This window comes from Lagopus muta, chromosome 8 (assembly GCF_023343835.1).
Source record: "Lagopus muta isolate bLagMut1 chromosome 8, bLagMut1 primary, whole genome shotgun sequence".
In the NCBI taxonomy this organism is placed as follows: Eukaryota; Metazoa; Chordata; class Aves; order Galliformes; family Phasianidae; genus Lagopus; species Lagopus muta.
In genome coordinates this window covers 6,722,675-6,736,673 of record NC_064440.1, presented here as the reverse complement: position 1 = coordinate 6,736,673, position 13,999 = coordinate 6,722,675, and the positions used below count along the sequence as shown (strand labels likewise).

General features: G+C 38.9%; 1 protein-coding gene across 11 annotated transcripts in view; it reads right to left on the bottom strand.

The window, feature by feature from the left end:
- The window catches only part of NCKAP5 (NCK associated protein 5), a 362,852-nt gene that overhangs the window by 261,322 nt on the left and 87,531 nt on the right, over positions 1–13,999 (bottom strand). The window lies entirely within an intron of this gene.

Below are 13,999 nucleotides of genomic sequence, written 5' to 3'. Positions count from 1 at the left end.
CACAAGCCCCCTGGGTGCACAGCAGCACACTGGGGGGAGCTCTGTGGGGCTTCCTGATGGGGAGCAGCTCATTGCTTTCTATTTTAAACTTGATGTTTGTTAGTTATCTCCAAGATAACATCAAACACTGACTTACATGGATCAAGGAAAAAAAATCCAGTTCTCCTTCATTAAAAGTGTTTGTCCTATTCTGCCTGAAGCCAATACGCGTTAGCCATAAATTTCTGAGCTAATGAATGGTATCTCAAGGAGTTGAGCTTTAGCAGGCAGCATGACTTCAGTTCTGTCATGAAAGCAATTTCTGTACTTGCTGAATCCTGGATAAACAGATGTTTTAAATGCTGGAAGAGTGTCAAGGGTTTTACAAGGCTGCTGCCATTTATTTACTTGTGCAGCAGAGTCTGAAGGAGCATGTGCTCACAAATTACTTTGCTGGGGGCGGTGGAGACCAGAAGATGTGTGGTTAAGAGGGAACGAAGGACATGTATTGGCAACATATAAGATCAGTGTCAATAATACCCCAAGTCACTTCTGGTATTGGATACACAGCATCTTCAGCTTTGCATCTTCATCTTCACTAGATCTATCTGTGGCCTTTGCTCTGCTCACCTCACAGCCTCACGCACAACACATGGACAGTAACTATGGCATCTGTCACAGTAAATTCTGATCTTTAAGCATACTTGGTTTGTCTCATCCAATTCCAAGCTAGGAGCACAAAAAATAACTGAAAATTGACAACCAGAGTATAAAGAAATCATAGATTAACATCAGGCGAGAACAGAAAAATCCCAGTGATGCCAATCAGATTTTGTACTCTTGGTCAACCTCTGCACAAGTGCATCACTTACAACATAGGATGTCTAAAACAGAGATTTGGCAAATAAAAGACTTTCCACTTGTAGTTTTCCCACTCTTCATTGTCCATGTAGTCACATACTCCATAAAGGGAAGATTTATTGAGACATTCCAACAAACGCTGTGTATCAGCTACAGTATATATATATCCTCAGCACGTCCATCCATTAAGTTCTGCATTTCACAACATCATATATTAGCGGAGCCACACTCCACAGTTCTCACACTGTTTCCTCCCTGCAATCCATGAAACATTTACTAGGATTAAAACTCAGAGGTAAAACCACAAGCTATCCTTTGTGGGAGCTTCACTTGGGCAAGAGGCAGAAAATAAGGCATGTGATACAGTTCTCTCAGCAAGACCCCAGTCAGAGGATGCTTTGCTACAATGGATAAGCCAGAGTCACACGTGCTCTGCTAAAAATGGTGAGCTGAAGCCTTTTTCAGATAACCACTGAATTTTAATAGAGTAATGCTAAAGCAGAATCAGAACATACCTATTTATATATTGGCGATGCCTAGTCAATATTTTGCCAAACAGATGTTTGTTAGATTGTTATGGTAAGGTGAAAGGTGTCCAGATACAGCTCCCAATTGCTGATTACGTGTGTCTGGATAGTGCTTGCCCCTGAATCAGGCACCCAATGCACAATGGGTGAGGTTTTATTCCTTGCACGCTCCAACAGCCCCTTAAAAACCCCATCCCTGAAGATGTTCAGGACAAGGTTGGACGTGGCTCTTGGCAGCCTGAATCTGGTGGATGGCAACCCTGCCCACAGCAGGGTGTTGTAACAAGATGGTCTTTAAGGTCACTTCCAACCCAAGCCATTCAATGATTCTGTGAAGCTGTCATACCATACTTGTCATACTGGGCTCTGGACCCCAGAACTCTGGCTTTTTAGCACCCCACACCTCCATTTAAGGGCTCCAGCCTTAAATGTCATCGTATAGAACAGTGCAAAGTTCACAGAGTGGAGCTTGCCCTGTCCCTAGAAAAGCACTGTTACACTCAGGGCCTGACAGAGCATCAAAGGTTATCCACAGGCTGGCAGCAGAATGGCCAGCTGAGGGACATGTCTCCAGCCCCATCTTTGATTCCTCCTGGGCCAGAAAAAGCCCTGAGGAGCAGCACACTTTTTACCCCAGCTTCTGTCACGGGCTGGTGAGCTTGTGAAATTTATAAGGGAAAAACAGCAAAACACCTATCTGGTAGATTTTCCTCAGGATTGTAAAATTCTTAATTAGAATTTCAGCGAAGTTATTAGAAGTATGCATTGGGCTGAAGACAATGTCACCAAATACAACAGAATACTAAAACATTACACAATGAAGCATGAACAATGTGCTTCATTTGCCCATTTACTTTACAGTCAGTTGAGAGAATATTTAGGTCATTATATCTAAAATGCCATTGCATTAACTCCTCTCTCATGTAGCAAAACATGAGGTGTAGCAGATCCACTACGCTTTCTCATGCCAGAAAGATAATTATAATCGCTATGATAGAGTATTTTTACAGGAAAGTTGTCCATAGTGAGTCTGATGGCAACCAGAGTTGTGTTAGCACAGCTGGACTTAAAAACTTACATGGGGGAGAGGGGGGTAAGAGGGGAGAAAAAACAAACCCACAAAAGTAATAACATTCTTTAAAAGACAAATCCAGGATTTCGCATGTATGTCAAGGTTGGAATGAAAAGCAATTCAGAAGAGATTACACTGTCTGTGTTATACTTGCCTACTTTTGACTATTGCTCCATCAGACACGCCATCAAGGCCTCTTCACTCCTGTTCAAAACTGCGTGGATTTCTTTGCCTAGCTCAGGTCCCCTACATGTCCTGCTTTGTCAGAACTTTTAAGTTTATGTACAACAGACTTTTATCTCACAGAACTGCAATTTACTATGTATGCAAGTGAAAATGATGGCTACTTGTAAACGCAGCAAGAAAATGAATATTATTGGTGCCAACTTCCACAAATATACAGAATATGAAGCAAAATCTCAGTTTTGAGGAAAAAAAGAAAGAAAAACATATTTAAATGCAGATCAAGATAAGCATAAAAACTGGGCACCAAGTTGTGCTGCCTCTGAGGTCCACAGGCACCAGTCACGTCCAGTCCTGCATGAGCCCAGTCAACCCCTCAAGTTAATGTTTGCTAGCTGCCAGAACATCTTTAAAAACATTTTCCCAACCATTGGTAGCAGTTACACAGAACATTCATCTGATATTATTTTTGGTGCATGAAATGTCTTCTTCAGTCCTGTTTTTCCTTGAATTCACTCAATCAATGCTAGTTGTATGTGCCGTATTAAGTACTGGCCTTGCCTAGTAAATATTTTGCCAAACAGATGTTTGCTAGATTAAAATGATGGGGGAAATAGATTGATTTCTGTGCCTTTGACTGTGTCCTGCAAATAAATTCTTATCCTTTGACTAGCCATGAAGTGAAAGTAGGAGGTGTGCTGGGATGAACTGACTAGGTTAGAAATGTCCACAGATACACCTGAAAATAAGTCCATTCCAAGATGATATGGAGAAAAGCAAACTCTTTGAGTCGACTGGACCCTAAAGCAGAATATATGCAGGATTTAGCTGGATTACTATCCATGTGCAGTCCAAGCCTTGTGTCTAGAGGGACCACAGGGAATCACAGCAAAGGGAGATAAGGAAAGCACCATCAATACCTGGGCTGATACTGACTGACCAGAGAGGCTGTCTGCAGTTTTCAAGAACAGAATTTTAACCGATGTTACTTGATTGTTTTGCATAAAACATTCAGTAGTTCAGAAAGTCATCATTTACCCTCACATTACATACAAAGGCTCTTTAATAAGAGCTAAGATTTACTTAAAATTTGAGTAATATTGTCAAATTTTCCATTTACTTTTTTCTACACTGCAAATTTACTTTGTTCTACACTGTTGACACACTGCAGAAGTGCCTCTTCTATGTCTGAAATCACATAGCTATTTCTAGAGCTTATTCTCCTGTTAAGCTTTGAAGATATCCAGTATATTCCACCTAATACATCATTAAAAATACAATTTTGTTACTTTTTGAAGCGTGCATTACATAGGAGAAATGAATAGAGTAGACAAAGAAGTTTGAGAAGGATTCAAGTCACATTTCAAAATAAAAATCCCCAAATTGGATTTTAAAGCTCCAATCTTAGGGAGGAGTTCCCATGTAATTTTATTTCTGTCCTAGGCAGGGCCAAGGATCAGGACACAATCCAAAGAAAATACAAGATGCAAAGATTCTTTCCTCAAAACCCAGCCTGAACTAAAACTATATCCTATGCAAAGACATTTTCATTAAGCAGAATGACTCAGTACCCAAATATCAAGAAAGTACAGTGATAGGATCAATGTTTTATTACTGCCACCATATCAGAAACACCAGGTTTTTTTTTTTTCTTTATGGAAAAGAAGCTAGTGTGAGCATAACATACTGTATAATGGCCAAACCCTTTTTTTTTTCCCATGGTAAAATATATTTTAATGCTAAAGAGAGTTTTAGCAGATTAAGAAACACAAAATGGAACTAAAGAATAACTTTTCTGCAGCATTTGTAGGAAGAACCTGACATCTAATCCTTTGTGTCTTACCCAAGTGCGATTACATTATATTGCCTGCTTATCATTAGTGGTTATTAATCACTTTTAAAGCCAATTTATGAACTTGGCTTCAAATTCTGTTCTTACAACATCTTTGCTGTTGTCCTTGGCCTTCTTTTCAAAATGATAAAAAAAAAACACAACAAAAACATTGCCAGAGCAGATGATGTATTCAGTTACAAACTAGCAGAAAAACCTCAAGCTACCAGTCCTTCATTATAGGAAACTTTACATGCTATTTTATTTTCACTCATTTAATTGCAAAGTAAAGTTTTGTTCCTCTGAAGCTTCTGTTTCCATAGTTAAACAAAAGCAGACACCAAAAGGAGCATCTTCTGAAATCCCCCCATTCCTCTGCCAAACATTTGGTTTAGCTTACTCACACACGAATAGCTCCAGCATAAATAGGAGTGTGATATTAAGTGACAACTGAATAAAAAATAATTATATGTTGTTTGATTACTCACAGTTAAGTTTCCCCCAAACTATAATACTTTGTTACAAGTTTCTGAGATGCATATGAAAAGAATTTGTTCACAACGTTCCATGTGCCTACATAAGTGAGCATTTCCTCACACTACTGCGAAACAAACTGGAGAATCAAATCAACCTCATTGTATTTATTTTACTTCATAACTTCTCAGCCAGATTCAATAAAAGCTATATCTGATTTTAGTCTGTGTGTCAGAACATTGTAACGACAGGGTATTTATTTAATTTAGCACAGACTACTTTTTGAGCAACAAATGATAACTTCCTGCTGATTCTTGTTTACTGTGACTTATCCATGGGAATTATGCTGTAAATAGCCAAAGTCCATAGGATGTCAAAATCTGTAGCTTGGACTGGAATGTACACAGACTTTATTAATTAATGAGGCCTGGGAAAATAAATGGCATAGAGAAAATGCATTTGGGTTCTGGATTCAGCATGAGAACAGAGTCAGCATTTAGATCTGAAGCCAAATCAGAGCAAATATTCAAATATGCACAAAATGAGGCTCCTAGCAGCAGTTATAGGAACCCTCCTTCCATAAGGGACAGAAATCTCCTGATATTTCCTTCAATTCTAGCCAACTCCGACCAACTTCCTCGTTTTTGTTTGCTTGTTTCTTTATTCACCTAGCTTTAGACGCAGGGACTGATAACCCAACCCTGCAAATTATCACTGTACTTTTAAGGTGATTGGGCTCTTTTCGGAAGGACAGCACTAAGAAAAAGAGATGCCATGGTAGCTGTGCATCAGTGAGTATTACCATGTTTCTTTTGGAAGTAGGCACATGGTAAGGTCTAGCAATAAGCAGATTTCTGCTGCTTGAGTTCTTTTTCCATGTGAGAGGTAGAGCACAGCACTCTGCCCACATGCGGCAATGGAAATTGTCAAAGGCTCAAACCTAGTGTCATACTTCAGCTTCATCTCTGTACTGTATTTTCTCCACCTCCATAAGTACTTCCATGTATCATAACGTTTTGGCACCAAGCTGCATAATGCAGTCTTACATTCATTATAGGCTGAGCTTTGTCTGCAGAAAAAATGATTCTTCCTTCAGTAAAAACCAGAACAAAGGGTAACAGCTGATGTTACCGACTGTCCTACTAGCCTTTCATGACTCCCCTCTGCAAAATGGGTTGAAAATTTGTTATTTAAAAATCAGATTTCCATACTAACTGTACAGTTAGGGAAGGGAATGTACTTGGGAGCTCTCAGCATTACTCCCAGCAGATAGTAAGCATTCTATGTCCACATTTCTTCCAGTAATTTACCTTTCACATTTTGACTTGTGCTCTGCTAAAGAACACACTGTTCTGTATCAACTTTCAGCTACAGGTTTCCTTCCCCAGCTTTTCCCATTCCCAAGATGTGAGGAATAGCTCTTTCCTTAGCTCCTCCAAATGAAGCTTTTGTTTAGGAAATGGCACTGTCTTTTTGAAGCCTTGAGGATGTGTGAAAAAGCCTCCCTGGATTGAATCTCCGGTGGGAAATCCACAGTTGTATTCCCTGCATCAGTACGAGGCAAAGTAGGAACATGAGGTCACCAGCAACAGCACAGAGCAGACACAGCACATGTCAGATACTTGCCACAGGTGGGTCAAATTCAACCCAGTAGCTCACAACAAACAAGAAACAACATGAAGATTTGCAGAGCATCTTGGAGTTTTTTCCTTTAATCATGAAAAATGAAGGCCTCAGGAATAAGCTTTCAAGATCTTCTACAAGATCTCAAAAATATTTTCATTTGAATTAATCACTGTCTGCTCTTTCCCATGCACACTTAAACTGTTGCATCTTTCTGTTTTAATATTCTTCCTAATCATTCTTGGAAGTGGGTTGATTGAATTGCATCACAAAACTGTTTGTAGAAAAAATACCATTGCTCTGTTATTACAAATACTAAGGTCAGTTCCTTTCAGTGGTTGGATTCCTAGCCCCATTTTTCCTTTCTGGAAAACCATATTCAGTTGGGAATCTTTACCATGTGTAGAATTCCCCCCAGGATTAACAAGGCTGATGTCACCACTGTGCAATTCTGGGTTAAGCCACAGTAACTCCCCTGATCTCAATAAAGCTGTAACAGCAGAAAGCTGAAGTAACACAACAGAGAGTCACACCCAGGCAGCTCTACACGTCGATGGCTTCTGGATGTGTCCAAAAAGTAATCGATGAATGCTTCTCATTTTTTACCAAGCACTGGCTGCAATACATTGCTAAACGTTCACTTGGTATGCTAATGTGCACTCTGAAAACTTGCACAAAACAAAAAACCAAAGAGCTGATCATAAGTGAACTGAAGTTATTTGAGACACCAAAGGTTATCATGTTATAAGGTAGCAAAACTGATTAAACGATCCCGATTCCACAAAGTCACACCTTATCAAGCCTCAGTAAAACAGTGTCACATATGGCTTTCTTCTCAGATTGATGCCTGCATGACAGCACCATGGGACAAACTCCTATGCTTTACTTCATTCTTAATCAAGCAACAAGGTTGGGAATCAGGCCTAAGAAGAAGACAGGAATTCAGTTTTGTGCCCCATGTATGCAGAATCAGGTGCTGTAGGTTGCACTTACGTGTATATATGCGATAGACTTCTCTCTTCCCATGACCTGCTTCCTTTCCTGTAATGATTCATGCAAAGGGACCAAGAGTAAAGAAAATGGCAGGGAATTTCCCAGCTTTAGTAGCAACAAACATCAAATTCAACATGCACTGCACAATTCTATTTAAAGCAATGGTAAATGAGCCAACAAACTACTGTCCATGAGCATTACATCACATGTTGCCACATTCCTCTGAGGGTATATAAAGCTGTAGTACGTTCACTAATGAATTGCATGGTATGCTCAGGCCATATGGCACACTGGAATGGTACAGTACAATACTCTATCTGTGGGGGTGAATAACAATCAATATCTGACATGTATATCATCACGTGTTATGAAACATATAACTCAAGGAGACTAAATGTTAAAATAAACAGTAAATATTGTATTGCTCCTTCTCTTATGTGCTTATTACCATTTGGTTTCTATTACTTATTTAGAAAATCATTTATGCTAATGACCAAAACTGCCAACATATTTATTTTCTTCCATGCCCTAATTTCATTGCTGCTGTGGAAATAGAGGAAAGGTGATTGGCTATTTTTATTTTGATTCAAAAGCTCCAGCTGCTGACTGATTACCCTTCAGAAAAGCAAACACGGCTCTTTCCCATATCTCCACTACATTTTCTTATTTCCAAATATGAAACTACAGGAATCCAAGGCAGTTAATATGTCAGGTTTTATTTACATAGTTCTTCAGTTATCATGGAAAGCAGCAAATCTGCCCAACCTTTTGGATTATGAAAGGATTTTGTTGAAAGATAAAATACTAGGGAACGGGTTAAAGTATGTAAATATATTTAAACAAATACACACAAAAAAAGCCAAACCCTTGAACTATCTGTGTGCATTATGGCAAATGAAGCAATAATCTCATAATACCCTTTGACAATGAGGTCTCTCCATTAGCTAATAGCTGGTTTAAAACATGGTCTTATAATAATTCTACCGACTAAACAAACATTTTTAAATGAACAGACACATGCCTAATCGCTCTGATTTAAAAGGTAGAAAATGTACAACATTACGTTGCACTAAAAGACCTTGATTATTTTTCTGCATTGCATTTTGAACAGCATAAGCCTGTGTGCAACTGCAGCAACCCACAATAAAAATATCCCCTGGAGTTAAACCGGCTTTGAGTTATCCACACAGCTTCCCCTCACGGTGCTGTACCTGCATGAGCTGCCTTGCTGGGACACAGACCTACCTGTAACCATTGAAGAAATGGTAAGCCACGCAGGTCATCGTACAGGCGTGGATTGCAAGGGCTCCTGCAGCCATTCATTCTGAGAACAGAACTCCTGGATGTGCTCAAACAGAACAGCAGGATCGCTCTTTTCTCTACAAACCAAGCACTGCTGCTCTTCCGCTTCTTGTCAATATTTAACTCATTGGTCAAGTTGGATTACATTGCCTGTCCTAAATCCTATTCCATTAATTCCAACTAACCGGGTGTGCTTCCAGCACAGCCTCTTAGGCAAATATTGATACCTTATCAAAACCGTTTGTTCGACCTGAAAGATACACACATTTCTTCCCGAGTGCATCATATATGGGCAATATGGCTGCCCAACCATTGCACCGAAGAGAAACTAACAGTAATGATTTCTGTATTCCATAGCAACGAGCACATGAAACAAGGGCCTAGTTGGTTTTGAAGAATTTCTTCATGCAACAGGGCCAATACGACTGTTGTTTTTTTTTTCTAGTTATGTACATCTATTTGCAGGATAAGAGTGTCTCTCCAGCACAGGCAATTTGCCAAAACAATTCTCAACTGAACAAGTTTTTTTTCTCTCCGAATTTAAAGGCACTATTAATACCAAACAGTAAAAACGATGCAAACCCATATGGTTCTTCAAGCTACAGTAGTTAACACTAAAAAGTCAATTATCATCATTCTACAGCAGCACTTTCTCTTAGGAGGTACAATTTCTTTTTAAAGAAATGTTATAACGTATCAGTTGTTTGCTGGGCAAAAATACTGACTTTTAGCAACAAACTGCTTGTTTTTTTTTTTTTTTTTTTTAAAAAAAAAAAAAGGGGGGGGGGGTGGGAAGCAAAAAAGCTAAATGCTATGTAAAAATATTCACCATGCACCTCTTCATCCCTGACCTCCTGTAAGCTTTGCCACATACACACACCAAAAAAAAGCTATATCTAGAGCAAAAGTCTCAGTCCAACCAAAGTGCGAGAGAAATGGGATTTACATGGCATGCAAAGAGCTGTATGGGCACAAGAAGGACACCTCACCTAGTCACATTCCTCAGTTCCATTTCCATTAAGTGTGTGGCTGCTGGGCAATTTTGCCTGTCTTTGATAACAGTGAATGTCTACAGGTCTATAAAGTTATGCAAGCTTTTCTAGTCCTTATTAATGACTAAGTCAGGTCTGAAATTTCTATCTGCATGTTGATGTACACATTTTGCTCTGACAGTAAACAAAGGTCAAAGCCTAATGGCACAGCTGTGAGCCACCGTGGAGTCTGGAAGCCACCTGCTCCCTTCTCAGAGCTGACCTGTGCTAGGCTGCACCACTGCTTCCATCCTTCTACCTCTGCCAGGGATGAAAAGCTACTGCAGGATGATTCAGTATTGGAGTACAGGCTCTTGATGTAGTTTCTGATCACATGAAATTAGAAGCAGCTCACATACATGGCCATGAGCCTTCACATTCTTTATCGCTCTGTGAAATCACTGTACAACACAGATGGTTGAGAGACAAAGAGAATTCTTAACCCACATACAATCTCTTGAGCAGCCTAAATTCTCTTGCATTCCATGCTGTTTCTCTAAAACCCACAGGCTACTAAAACAGATACTGAGCCTCAAACAGTCAAGATCTATTTTATAGTTCTAAAGCCAAACCATGCACAATTGGTCTCTGAAACTAGTGGAACAAATGCTACTCTTTTCAGCCTGATATTTTTGTCTTTGATAAATATTAACTGACGTATAATACTCATCACAAAAGCAACTGACCCATATTTTGTAAGTAGCGGAGCTATGAAAGGGGAAAGTTTTCTGACACTGCCATTAGGAGCGTTCAGCTGCTGGGGCTGTGAGTCAGATCCCCCCAGACACAGAGCCCAGAATCACTGCATGCAGCAGCGGGAGGAAATGCACTGGAGATCACTTGACAGAAGATCTTCCCATGGTTCTTTACATCTTCCTAATTTGTTAAGGAAAAGTGGAGAGTTTCCAGTTGTGCAGGGTTAAATGTTATTTTTCTCTGTGAAGGATCTCACCTTACTACCGGGTCTGCAAGATAGTACACATCACTGTGCCATGAAGACATCTTTGGAGTAATTGAATTGCCAGTTTCAGAAAACTATCGCAGAACATAACTGGTGAAAATTATCTCTATTCCTTACAATCTTTAGATCCCAATAAGGACTTTCAGTAGTTCCTGTTTTTATAAAATCAGAATTTAAAAAATGGCTTAACATTTGCTACACAGCTGTGGTCTTTAGGAAATACTACATTCTCAAGCATACAATGTTTTTTATTGCAAAGGTGAAACATCGCTCATGTTTTCAGGTGCTCTGTGCTTTTTTTTTTTTTTATAAGTAATTAGCTAGATTCAATATTTATGCAACAAAAGGGAGTGCAGAAAATATGAAAACATTCAAACTCTGCCTAATATCATAAGCAACATAAAATACCTGAGAGGAATTTGGTGCAGGAGAATCTTTGTTTACTTCCGACTGCTTATTTACTCTTTTATGAAAGTATTGTGAGAGCTTCCCCAGCCAAGCCGTCTGAAAGCATGAATAGCTTTCCACACCTGCTGCCACCTGAAGACTCCACAGACAATACTCAGAGACAAAGATCAGAATTTCACACAGAGCAGAATTAGCCCTTTAATAAGGGAGTCTGTAGACAAGTTCAGCCTAGTATAAAGCAGTGGTCATATGGCTTCTGGGAAACATCCCCAAAATTTGGTGTCACTACAGCATCCATGTTAAGGAGTTACATGTTGTTTCAGATACAAATCTCCATTTTTGCATTCTTAAAAAATAAAGTATGTGAAATAGGCACTTTGAAGACCATTATTAAATTGCTAGATGTTCTTTGGATGACTTTTTAATCTTCAGATCTCACTGAAGAGTGTTCATCCTTTTTCTGAAACCTATTTACACTGATGGTTTTGCAATCGCATGGAAGCAAACCTCTTCTGGTACAAACTGCAACAAATTTAGCTCACAGATTCACTTAGGGATCTTAGACACACCAACTATAGCAGCTGAGGTCTTATGGTCTCATCAACCCAGAACTTATTCTGTCCAACTCCCATTGCCCCCCCAGTGAAAATTTGTCCAAAATGAAAGGAAAAAAGAAAAAAAAAAATTATGTTCTATGTTTGGAAGAAAAATGAACTGTCTTGGTAGCTGCCACAATTGTGTGCCAGAAATTGTTGTGTGGGATTTTAAAAGGTGCTTGTTTTTGGCCTCTGTTCCCAGTGAAATCAGTCAGTGATTAAACTTCCATTGACCTCAGTGGGAACAGATTTAAACTAACATTAAGCAGCATAAAATTCAACTGTGCAGGTTTTACGCATTGCAAAACATACCTTTATGAACACTGCTATAAACATTTTTCTTCATCAAATCTACTGGCAATGAGTCATTTGCAGTAGATGCTGGGAGAGGCTGAATAAGTGCCTTCAACGTCACTTAAATAAATTGCTTATAATGCCACAGGCTAAATAAGAAGACCCTTTTTTTTTTTTTTTATAAGGTCATAATGTTTTTCTTTGTCTTAGAACATACTCATTAAACCTTGAATAGTGTACATCACATAGCATTCAACATAACTGCAGTCCTAACACTGCCATGTGAGGCCTGTCACACAACAAACTGAACATGACTTTTTCATGAGAAACAATAAAAAATGTTCATTAATTATTAAGCTTTCTTTCCAGCATGTCTGGTTGAAAAAAACCATAGAAAATAAAATATCTCTTTCCACATGTCACACACACACTAAATACTTCAGATTTCTGACATTAGTCTCAGTCACCCAACTAACTTATTTAGAGCATTGTCAGGCATCTGTATTTCACTATTTTAAACAAACAAACAAGAAAATTCAGGACCCTCATTGCAATTCTATATATAACTTCAGCCTTGGGCTAAAAAGTTAAAACCTATTTTTCACAAAATCCTGTGGGCAGTTTGGCTTTTCTGGAAATCAAATTGTTCGTTTACCATACTCTCTATGTTGATCTCTTCAGAATGAGTCAATTAGAGAGAAGAACATAATAAAATACTAAATATTTTCTAATGCAGTAATGCCAATAACCCTGATGGCACACACAGTTTGGTAAAGGTGCTCAGTCCTATGATCCAGTAGCTTCCAGAGAGCTGAAGTTCATTCTGCTGTAGAACGTTTTGCTACAATGAGGTCATTAGGCTTTTTTAAAACTAACCAAGAAAACAAGGAAACTGCTTTCCTCCCCAGTCAGCTTCTCTATAGAGCATTACCATTCCAAACTTCTGCTGTCTTCTGCCTCCATACTACACCTGACTAAGAGACATGTTGTCTTTTATTCTTTATATTTCATTGTCTTTTGTTGAAAGTGTCTTACCTTTCCCAAGATGGAAAAGATCTTCCTTTCAGCTCATTTATCTCATATTTTTCCATATTCATAGATGCCAAGAGAGAATGACGAGGAAACTGGCTGTTTGCTTTCTCCCATTCCCACTCATTTCTCCCTCTTTCACTAGAGTAGTCCCAGTAGGGCTTATAAATTTCAATTTCTTTTGGCATCACCCTCTACCCAGAACTAGTTCTGTAGCAGATAGGAGCTGAGCATGGCACTCAGGAGTCAAAAACACAGTTTCCCAAAGCATCTACATACTCAAAGACTGGAAAATCTAACATCCAAATATCAGCCAGCCAAATTTAGCTTAATGTGAAGCTGAAAGAGAGCACAGCCCAGGGAAGGATGGCTACAAGCCATAAATGCAAATAGCTGTGTGATTAACAACATGTTATACCCATAAAATTTAAATCAAAAGTTGGTCAGCTGAAGGTCGTTAGCTAAAGAACGCTCTGAGTTCTCCTTCCCTCTGCTCTGCAAGGCTGATATCATTGGGAGTTATATTGAGCTGAAAGGAAACCACAGAGATTTAAGAGGTTTTGTTTCTAAAAAGAAGACAGATTCATTGATTATTATGGTAAGCCCAATCTGTGAGGGAAAAAAAAAAAAAAAGGAAGCAATAAACCTTAAATCACCAGGAACAACAACAACAAATAAATAAATAAATAAATAAAATAAATCCTTGTTGATTTAAGTAACTATCATCAATAAGCATCACATAGGTAACACCTGAAAGGAATACTTACAACAAAAGTCCAAATCAGATTGCTCGGGATACCTTGCCACCTTTTGTAAGTAGAGTTCAAAAAAATGT